The sequence below is a fragment of the Curcuma longa genome, unplaced genomic scaffold (genome assembly GCF_044706935.1).
Source record: "Curcuma longa cultivar G26 ecotype Majalengka, Jawa Barat unplaced genomic scaffold, ITB_CL_G26_1.1 contig_28058, whole genome shotgun sequence".
Classification (NCBI taxonomy): Eukaryota; Viridiplantae; Streptophyta; class Magnoliopsida; order Zingiberales; family Zingiberaceae; genus Curcuma; species Curcuma longa.
Window position 1 is genome coordinate 227 of NW_027433611.1, and position 11,905 is coordinate 12,131.

The 11,905-nt window shown below is 34.5% G+C and overlaps 2 pseudogenes; one reads left to right on the plus strand and one right to left on the minus strand.

Annotated features, from left to right (window-relative positions):
- Positions 1-948: 948 nt before the first annotated feature.
- LOC141819161 (uncharacterized) lies at positions 949-3,512 on the plus strand (annotated as a pseudogene).
- A 7,350-nt stretch (positions 3,513-10,862) lies between these two features.
- Positions 10,863-11,776, minus strand: LOC141819162 (oligopeptide transporter 5-like; annotated as a pseudogene).
- Between the last annotated feature and the right edge of the window lie 129 nt (positions 11,777-11,905).

Here is an 11,905-nt window from a genome sequence, read left to right on the forward strand (position 1 = left end):
AACTCAATTCAAATTTTCCCTCCATTCCATGCAAAGACACTTTTCCCATGGATCGAGGCGACGCATCTCGACGTACCGCAGCAGACTGACAGCATACACTCGACAAATTGCATTATTTTCTTCAGCATTTTAGAAGGTTGTTGTTGTAATTTTACTTAAATCGTCTCATCAATGTTTGAGAACATATTCTTAATTGGGTTGAGATCATAAAAATGCTAATCAAATACTTAAAAGAACGCTCCACATTTTTAATTAAAAAAATCACCGTCCTACCGCATAATAATACAGGACAGTTAGTCAAATACATTAATATTTTACAGTAATTAAACTGTATCTGTCGATTAGAAACAGAGTGCAATGTGGTACAACTCTCCTCTCCGCTTTTACTCTTCTGCAATGAAGACGGTGGTTGTTATTATTTATTTTTTAATAATCTTATATTTCTTTGTTATCTTTAGCTTACAAGTGAGAGAACTGACCGTTAAGGGTGGCAGGAGGAGGTGCTGCAACTATCCTCTCCTCTCCTCTCATTCTCATCCCGTCGCCTCTTCTTCTTCGTTAAGTATCATCTTCGTGGTCTTTTTTCTTTTCAATGTCTCACGGTGGTCACGCGGTGCCAGTACCTTCTCCAACCCGATCACTGCCTCCGCGTGCGAGGTCTGCGTGCGCACACCCGCCATCTTGCCCTCTTCCAGGGCTTCTCTCCGGGGGAGTTGGATTCCGAACCCTACGAGCTCGCCGATCTCGCCATCAGCCGCATAACATTGCTCCAATATGTGAAGTTGATCGGGTTTCCTAAAGAATGCAGTGAGTTTTCAAAGTGTATTTGCAAAATCTATCTTGTTAACATGCCCTTGATACCGGCTCTGGACAGAAGCAGCGGCTGAGGCATTCATGCCCAAACTTCGATCCGGCGTCTCTTGAGGCGGAATAGCTCATGGCGAAGAAATGGCCATCTCCCGCCCTTCTCTCCCCCTTCTTTCCCCATCTCCTCGATTCTATGGGAGCTTGCAGGTGCTAGAAATGGTGCGCCGGAGCTTCTTCTCCCGCCGTCCCTGCGGAGGTCGATCTCACCCCGCTGGAAGCAGCCATCGACCAGGTGCTTGCTTGATTTCTTTATCTGTCTTTCATACTCAAAATAAATAGCACCTTATCGAACTCCCACTTTCATATGGTTTGACGGGTAATAGGGCCCCGCTGGAAGCAGCCATCGACCAGGTGCTTGTGATTTCTTTGTCTGTCTTTCATACTCAAAATAAATAGCACCTTATCGAGCTCCCACTTTCATATGGTTTGACGGGTAATAGGGAACTCGGACTAAAACGAACAAGCAGTTTAGTCGAATGCATTAATTGTGTGGCAATTGCATGACGATTCTGATTTGGGTTTGATAGTTTTTTATGAGGGTGGAGAGATGAGTCTTGCACTTTTCCTTTAACCCAAGTGAACGACTACATGTCGAATGCTTCAATCGCTTATACAAAGAAACATCTTTACAAGAAAGGATTTATTTTCTTTTAAAAAAATCTACAGACTTATATATATATATATATATTTCAAAAATTGTTTACTTCCATGAGCTTCTGATGCGTGCTAATTTATTTTTGGACCTAGATGATTGATGAAGCTGAATTAATGATAAAGGAGAGAAATAAGGACAAATAAGCTTCAGATAATTTCTTTTTAAGCTTTCCAATTGTGAGAATCTATTCTTTCATGATTTTCTATGTTTTTGAAAGCTACCATAACTTCTAATGTTAATCAGGTTTACTGATAGTTTACCATGTGTTTTCCCCCTTGTTTCAGAAAGATAGTAAAGCTGTTAAGGAAACTCTTGATCAGCTGAGTCAAATTGGTTGGGCAAAGAAATGGAGCTCTCAACCATACGTATCACGTCATATGGTCAGTCTATCATCACAATAAAGTTCTGGGCAAGTACTTTCATCACATATATATTGTATATCATGCACACAGATATTTCTTTATTTGAGTGCAGATTTTATTTGGGTTGAGAGTTACATTATGCAGTTACTAAACTTGTTTGTAGACATCCTTGCGGGAGCTAACGACTCTGGGAATAAAAATTGCAGAGAACCTCGGAATACCAAGTGTTAGAAATGATGTAATGCCCTCGTTCTACTGTCATATTAATTTGTTGTTTCATCCTCCTTTAATGGCCATGTCTTACCATGCATTATGAACTTGATAAACAAAAAATCTATAAGTGCATTGCCTGTGTCATGCAATTCTTGTGGAGTACTGTATATCTAATTGAGACAATGATAGAATTAGTGCTTTTGCTGGGTTGCTAAATTGAGTTTGAAATCTGATGGTGCAGGCAGCTTTTCTATTTACAGTAGTGGGAACCACAGGATTTCTTGGTGTGATTGCGGGTCAGCTTCCAGGGGTACATATATCTTATTGGTCATGCTTATTTATTATGTAATCTTGTTGGTCTTTCTGTTTTGCCAAAGTTGTTTCTTTGTATTTTAAAGAATATAATCTGTATCACTTGTCTTGAAAAAAATTCTTTTGATTCTCATAGAATCACACCAGCATTCGTTAATCAAAGGATTGAATCTAACTCATTAAGAAAGACAGCAAAAAGTTATGACTAATGGATATTCATTTTAATGAAGGTTAATAAATGACCTAGCAATTAGCTTGCAGTAACTCTTTCACTTTAAGTAATGCCTATTGTCCTTCTGCAGTCTTCTCCAAGCTGCAATTGATGGATTCTCTTCATTCTTTCCTGATTACCAAGAGAGGATTGCCAGGCACGAATTTGCACATTTCTTAAGTGGTTTTTTTATCATACATTATCACAGAGCTATATATAATTTAGTCTGTAAGTTGCGTAGCTTTGAATCATGATGCATCAGTTAACAAGTTTATCAACGAACCGGTTTTGGATTACTAGTGGCCTACTTGATTGGGTTACCAATCTTGGGATATTCCCTGGATCACGGAAAAGAACATGTCAATTTGGTTGATGAGAGACTTCAAGAACTAATATACAGTGGGCAGCTTGATGACAAGGAACTGGACAGGTATGAACCTGGTCATTTGCAACCTCACCTTACTCTAAATACTATTGATGGTCGTCGTTAATGTTAAGCGATTGCTTTCCATAGGAAAACAAAATCATGCTTTAGTAATAGCCATCAGTTTCAGAAGACATCATTTATTACTCTAGTTTCAAACTACTCATTAGCCAGAAACTCATCCACCAGGTTGGCTGTTGTGTCGATGGCTGGCCTTGCCGCTGAAGGCCTTAAATATGATAAGGTGGTCGGTCAATCTGCAGATCTGGTCACTCTTCAGGTATGAATAATATATTCCCTTGCTATCACAATTTTCAAAATATCTTTAGTATTCACTCTATATCTGCCTACAAATCTATTTTTGCTCAGGTATAAGATTTGGTATTTCAAAATCTAGTTAAAGGCTTTTTTCCTCTTTCCTAGAGGTTTATAAATAGAATTAATCGATTCGAAGAACCACTACTATGAGTTTGTATTATTATTTTGTATATAGTAGTAGTATTTATTTATTTATGTTTATAATTTAGGTATTTAGTTCTTTGAATCGATTAATTCTGATGGTGATTAATTCAGTTGCGTAGAAGTTTTCCATCAGTCATCAAGGTAAATCGAGAAGAATGAACGATGTGTCATTTTGTAGTTAGCGTTTTAAAATTATTTTTCTATTGAAGGAAATTAATCTATAGTGCGTCATAGTTAATTGGGAATCCGATCTATGGGTGTTAGTTAATTGTGGAAGTGTTTTGTTCTTCTATTGTGCTAGGGTTCAAAAATTATAATTTCGTCTAGGGCTCTTGTACAACTAGGACCAGCTTTGATCCATGGCAAAAGTACTTCTTGCTCAGACAACAACATTACTCCAATAATAAAATAAAGGTGCTTGCTGATCAAGTGGAGATGAAGGTACTTCTTTCTTTCCGCTCTTATTATTTTATTAATGGTTTTTTATTTTTTTATTTTTCTTATCATTATATTGTTTATTGTTTCATTACAACTAAGTATGTTTTAGTAGATTTTTCCCTTCCATAGAATAAAAATTATACCATAGGATGATAATATACTCTATTTAGCATGTATTATGTTACAATTTTGTTCTTTGATCACTTTTCAATAACTAGATCATGCTTCATTAAATCAAAATATCCCTGTTTTTCGGATGGGACCAAGGGCGGAGCCACCCTTTGTTCTACCCGGGCTGTAGCCCGGGTGTCCGACGGCGACGGGAAGAAAAAAATCTTAGATTTAGAGAGGAAAGAAAAAAAATTTAAGAGTTAGCCCGGGTATCTCGTCGATGTAGTCTAAAGAGTTCGAATCAGCTCGGGTAGATTACCCGGGCCGGCTCCGGACCATTGGATGGGACTCTTTGGTCCTTAAACGACCACTTAAAAATCGCAGGTTGTGGTGTAGGCAATTAATGCATGGTAGTATGACACCATCTCCATTTTTATTGTTTTAGCCTTAAATCAATTATATAATAAAATAATTTAGTATAAAATTTTAGGTTGATGATGATGTTCTTGTCCTTGTGAGGCCAGAGGTCTCTTGGCGTAGGAGTATTCAAGAAGTTGAGAGGTTGATGTTTGATGATAACTTTTGAATGCTATATATAGACGAGATATAGGTTTTTATCTTTTCTTTTTATTTTATTATTTTATCGATTTCCTTTTTAAGAACATTATGATGGTAAAAAAAAAAAGGCTTTCGGATGGGACTCTTTGGTCGACATTAAACGACCACGTGGAAATCACATGTTGTGGTTCAGGCAATTAATGCAGGGCAGTATGACACCATCTCCATTTTTATTGTTTTAGGCTTAAATCAATTATAGAATAAAATAATTTACGGTATAAAATTTTATGTTAATCATGGTCTTCATGTCCAATTGTGAGGTCAGAGATCTCTTGGCGTAGGAGTATTCAAGAAGCTGAAGAAGTTGATGTTTGATGATAACTTTTGAATGATATATATATATATAAGACAATTTATATATGGGATATAGGTTTTATATTTTCTTTTTATTTTATCGATTTTATTTTTTAGTCCATTATGATGGGAAAAAAAACGTTTCGGATGGGACTCTTTGGTCATTAAACGATCACGTGAAAATCGCAGATTGTGGTGTAGCAATTAATGCATTGAAGTATGGCACCATCTCCCTTTTTATTGTTTTAGGCTTAAATCAATTATAGAATAAAATAATTTATGGTATAAAATTTTATGTTAATGATGATCTTCATGTCGTTGCGAGGCTAGAGATCTCTTGGCGCAAGAGTATTCAAGAAGCTGAAGAGGTTGATGTCTGATGATAACTTTTGAATGCTATATATATAAGACAATTTATAGATGGGATATAGGTGAAAACTTCTTGCGACCTAGTCACTTAATGAGCACAATACTAACTCAAATGATTTACTTGGAATATGCCTTTTTATGGCGACTAATTCAAGGGTTCACACTCAGCTCACCACTTTTACTATATCTTCTTATTTTCGGAAAAAATTTGAAGGTGGAGAATCCCTCTTACAACAGAATTATCGTTGTTCAAGAACAATAAAAAAGTACAAAAAGAAAAAGAGAAGGTTTTATAATAGTCTTGATGGATTTATTTCTTCTTCTAGAAATTGTTGGGAGTAGAGATGGGATGAGAAGGGAAATTTCGACGATCAAATCATTATATAGAAGTCAATTAAATTTTAATTTTACATTTAAATTAAGCTACTGAAATCACTAAATGATCATTTGATCATGATGATGATGGTTGTTAATTCAACATTGAACTAACAATCTAACATCATGTGCCACTAGGGTTCATCATTTGAAATCACGTGATGAAGTCGGGCAAGTGATATGATCGCCTACCTGCTATTGTTAGAACCTTGTGAGTTATAAGGGGGTTGAATAACTTAACTTGCTCAGATTAGATCTATATTGATGAAAACTTCTTGCGACTCAGTCACTTAACGAGCACAATGCTAACTCATGTGCATAAATGATGATGATTGTTACGCCTCGAGAGACGACTGTCCAAAAATTTTGGCAGCATTTCCCCTGTAATAATTCAATTTTTACATGCTACATAGAGATATAGAAGACCACACACGACCCATACTCATACTATAAAAGGAAATATCACATTCCATAACACTCAAGGCCAATACGGCCACAATCCACAAATCCATCACAGGTATATAAATTGATATGCAACCATGAAAAATAAAATCGATAAAATCACTACCATAATTATCACAATAAGACAACGGTAAAACTCCACAATCCACAATAACCAAAAACTACCACAAGGGAAACCTATTAAAGGTCAAGACTCTACAAATGAAATGACTTAGTCCATAATGAATAAAATGCATGCAATTCAAAACCATAAAATAAATGCGACTCCTCCTGTTGTGAGATAGGGCAATCTGGCAGAGCTCCAAACTTCAACAATCATCCGTACTTGTTAGTTGGGGAGAAAATAAGGAAGTCCCTCAGGGTCCGAGTAGTGAGTAAACAATACTTAGTGGGTATAACAGAAAATGTTCAACATAACCACATATGAGAGAACAACATAATAGCATACTAGAGTAACAAACTAAATACAACAATAAATAACATGTAGTCTGTGTACATATATCAACAAATATCATAACTACATTTGTGTAAACAGTCATACAGCAGGTGTAATGATCATGAATGCAAAAGACAACTATCAACAATGCATGCACATATGAATTGCATGGTCACTGTTTGCACTCGCCACCCCAGTCACCCTCTCAGAGCAGTGAACTGAGCGCACGACAGGACAATTGCACATGCTCCAACAACAAACTACTAATCAAGTGGGGAGCGGTAGTATTCTAGGAAAGCGCTAGTCCTGGTCGCACCCCTCAAGCAATGCGATGGTACTCTCACCCACTCAAGCAGTAAGGCAACAACAACAATGATGAGTAATGCATCTACTACTATTATGCATGAGTCATGATGTTCAGTTAGGTTTATATCTGATCATTCAGGTTAATAGCATGCATCCGTAACAATATATTCTAACAAAATCTACAAGTAGCATAGCAATATTTTTTAGTTGGAAATTTACAGAAAAAATAATTTTTTATTTACAAATCATCTTGTAAATTAGTAGAATTAGTAGAATTACAGTTGTACAAGAACAATAAAAAAGTACAAAGAAGAAGAAGAGAAGGTTTTATAATAGTCTTGATGGATTTACTTTTTTGTTCTAGGAATTGCTTTGGCTCCCAATTGGGTAGTTGAATACCAAATGGTTTCTTTAGCATTGTAGCAAGAAGACTTGGAGTAAAATGACATGAACAGTATCCATCAACAGCTAACTCTTACCATTTAAACATGTTCAGCTTATCTTGAGATAAGTCGATTGATTTTCTCATACCAATCTATTGATTTAGTCAACGACAAATAACTACCTCAGAACCTTCTGAAATCTTGTTTGATTTTATCAAATTTCAAATGTCAGTCAACTGATTTTACTCATCAATCAATTATTATGGATAAATCGAGTCACCCGTCGAATCTATTTTTTTATTTCTTTTGAAACAGAATTAGTTGACTGATGTGAAAAATCAGTCGAGTCGATTCTATTCTGTTTACTTTCAAAACAGAATCAATTGACAGATCAAAAAAATTCAATCGAGTCAATACTATTCTGTTTGCTTCTGAAATAGCGTCAGTCGATTGATGTTAAAAATCAGTTGAATCGATTCTATTCTGTTTGTTTTTGAAATAGAATCAGTCGATTGATGTGAATAATCAGTCGACTGATGTGGAGAATCAGTCCAGTCGATTCTAAAATCCATGCGATTGCCATGAATATCAGGCGATTGGATTTTTAATCTGGCTAAAAAACTTAGTATCAATCGACTAATACTACTTTCAGTCGATTGACATCAATATCAGTTGATTGATGGAGATTTTTAATGCATTCATCTAAGTTACCTTCCGCACATCTAATCCGTGTTACGCTCGTTCTTTCTTCTCTTATTAAGAGTCTGATCATCGACCTTCTTGGACTTTATTTGCCTTACATCCAACCTTCTGACTTGTAAGAACTTTCTATCGTCAAGAGTTTGCTTTTTTGATTTTCTTGGACTTTCTTTTGCCTCACATCTGGTCTTCTTACCTGTAAGGACTTTCCTGCATACACAAGTGAGATTTTTATATTATGCTCTAAGTTTTTCTAATGTCAGTCATCAAAATTATAACTCATGGATATGATTGCATCAACAACTATTTCTGTCTCGCCGATGATTGCGCTGCTTCCTCCGACAGAATATCTTCCTCTTATGCCTCCACTTAAGATACATGCATGAAAAAAAAGAAAATAAAAAGTCAATGCACGCTACTTAATACATAAGTTACATGTAAACTTTCTAAAATTTACTAATTATTTTAATTCATAAGTAAAAAAAAATATAGGATGATGAATGAAATACATTACCTTTAACTTGTTCATGGTTTAAGACCATAAACATGACAACATGTGTTTATTTCTTGAGTACAACAATGAGAAATGCTGCGAAAATCTCTTATAAGAGATTGAATTGTGAAGGAGAGCAGGACGAGAAAACTAAATCGAGTAATAATAAATATGTTCATTATAGCAAAAGGTGGAATCCACTATTCTAGTGATCCCACACGGTTTATTTTACAACCATCTATGAGGAGATAAATTGAAAAATTATAATTGACCACTAAAAAAGAAATTTATTATTATAGTAATGAAGGGGAGTGTTGGCGCAACGGTAAGGTTGCTGCCATGTGACCTAGAGATCACAGGTTCAAATCTTGGAAACAGTCTCTTGCCAAAGGCAAAGTAAGGCTGTATCAATGGATCCTTTCCCCAGATCCTGCATGGCTGGAGCTTCGTTAATTGGGTTGCTCTTTTTTTTTATCTTTAATATATTACTAATAATAATATTTGTCGGTTAATTGGTTTTTATTTTATAAACATTTAGGTTTAACTTTTGCATGAATACATTGAAATTGTTACATATGTTGGGTTGTTGGCAAATTTATTAATGGACGCATTTAAAGGTGAAGAGTTTGTATATATGTTAGGCAAATCTCTTAATTGAGCACATTCAACTTTAATAAAATAAGTTAAATTAAATATAAGCAATCAGTTTTAAATAGTAGAAAATAGATTTCCTACAATAGCTAACATTAATATTTTTTCTATATGACCTTTATCAATGATACACATCTTAAATAATAGTTGTTAAAAATCATTCCATAAAGAATTTGAGACATGTTTCAATGTAAGGTAGATAGACGTCACGTTAAAGTAAAATACACACTCACTTAATTGTCTAATTACTTCTAAAATATATTTTTCAATTAGATGATGTCTTTATCACGACAATAAAAATTGTCACCACCAACATGCTATATATCACGATAGTTAATTAATGTTAAAGTTGTCAGAATTCAAAAATCAATTAATATAGTTAGCAGTTTAGCATTATTCATACAATTGATAGGATGCTTGACGGGTAGCTCCGATCTAATTGTTGTCTCCATGCCTAATTTGTGCAATAGGATTGCATCATCTACTCTTCTCGAACAACTTTAACATTTAAACGTCCCTATCTTCCTCTAACATCACATGTAAATAGAATGACAACTTTTTTTGTCTCTTAATCCACGTATCGATGAAAAATTAAAATTGCCTGTAAATAGAATTTGACATCACGTGAATTTATTTATGAGATTGCATTAATAGTTGACAACTTGAATGGGGTAGGCAACTCGATGGGTACGTTATTGTCAGTACTTGTCACGCATCTGTCAAACGACGTGATGTGATGTGTTGTTTCCGCCTTAAAAATAAGTTTAATTAACTAGCTGTAGTGCAAATGAACTGTACTTGCTTGCTGTTATGTATTTCTCAAGTGTGACGACTTTACATATACAGACGATGTCAGAATGGTCATACATCTTGACACCACTAACGTCATGTCTATTTGCATAATGACGTTTCTAATAATGGCATTCAACATCGAACTGACATCATACACTGTCGGCTCGGATCTTTAATGTTAATCTTATCATTTGCACATTACGTGATGTATTTTCTGCTTCTATCCTACCTTGCCAATTTACCTTCGTCCTCGACCTCACGCTATCATACACCACCTTCTTCTCTTTTTGCCACATAATTTGCCACTGCTCCTCCTTGAACACGAGCAATTAATATTATTTATATATACTTTAATTGATAAAATATTAATTTATAATTTTTTTTACTTTTCATAAGTTAATATTATATTACGTAAATAATATTTTTATAAATTGATAAAAAAATAATGTGGTGACTTTATGAAAAAATGACAATGGCCACGTGCATTCAAAAGGAAAGGATATTATGTTTTTTGAAAAAACATGACAACAAAGCCGACTAATATAAGAACCTTCTCCCATTCGAATGTCGAGGAAGAAAGTCCAGTTTGAGCAACAATGTCTGCAAAAAGCTCCACTTATTACTTAATTCGATCGTAGGCCTTACTCATATCAAGTATCTCGAGAGTGGCATAACCCTTTCTATTATTTCTTATCCGAATTAATCTCCCAGGAATAAAAGCGCTCTTAGGGTGTGTTTGATTCAAATAATCGTACATAACCTTGTTTATATAGTAATCAATCAACAAATTTAAGTTATATACATAAACAACAATTTATGTGCATTTTAAAATAAAGTAATAAAATTGAGAAATTTATCCCACTTATTCAGTCTAGTCTTTCCATGCACGAGCACAATAGTAAAATATTTAAATTTAATAACAAATATGATCAGTATTGGATTATGAGACAACCTTCAACAGTAATATCAACCATTGTGAGACATTTTTCCAATGGACAATAATCATCTAATTATATTCCTCCACTAGTTCACTCCATCTATGTCTTGAAATTGAAAAGAGACACTAAGCAAAAGAGTAAAAATTACAAACCTGCATCAAGTCCAGCGGATAATATATAATTATATTTTGTCCACCATTCTCTATGTTTATGCTAGATGAAGTAGTTGAAGAGTATGTCAATAGCAAACCAGCTCGAATAATTTATAATCTCACTATAAGGTATAATAATAGTGACACTGAATATAATCAAAGAGTTAATGAGTCCGATCCATTCCTTTTTAGGGTACTTATGTGATAAGAACTAAATGAAAATCAGTGTGACGAGTCCAATAAAAACAAATTAAGATAAAAGCTCTATTGAATACATACCATTGGGTTAGAACATCATACTAGGTCTGATAAGCCCTCAAGATACTCCATTGATGTATGTTGTTCTCTCAGTAGGGTATGTCCAAGGACTTTCTCTTGGAAAACAATTCTAGTTGACAAATATTATCTATTGATTGGATCATCTACCATGCGATGCCAAAATCAATGAGGCATGAAATCAACGTACTCAGAATCTGTGCATCATATATGCATCATGTTTTAAAAAACTTATAATTTCGTATATATATAATTAATGATAAAGAAATTAAGTGAATAAATTAACAAACTTACCATGATATAAAATAAGATTTTTGGAGAAATCTTCAAGTAGTGTGATAATTTGAAGTTAGATATAACATATGATGCCACAAGATGAGCCTCTGATCCATATGATCTAAAAGCTAGGTTGGCTAGAGGATTGCCTGGATTCAAGTATCTAATGATTGTTTTCATTAACAAATCTAATGTGAATCTCTACATGTCATACATAAAGTTACTTGTAAGTTACAATATTATATCGTCAACAAATTAAATTCATTGTAAATTAATTAAGATTAGTGCGCATCAAACCATTAATTGCTTAAAATACACTTTCCAAAGGAT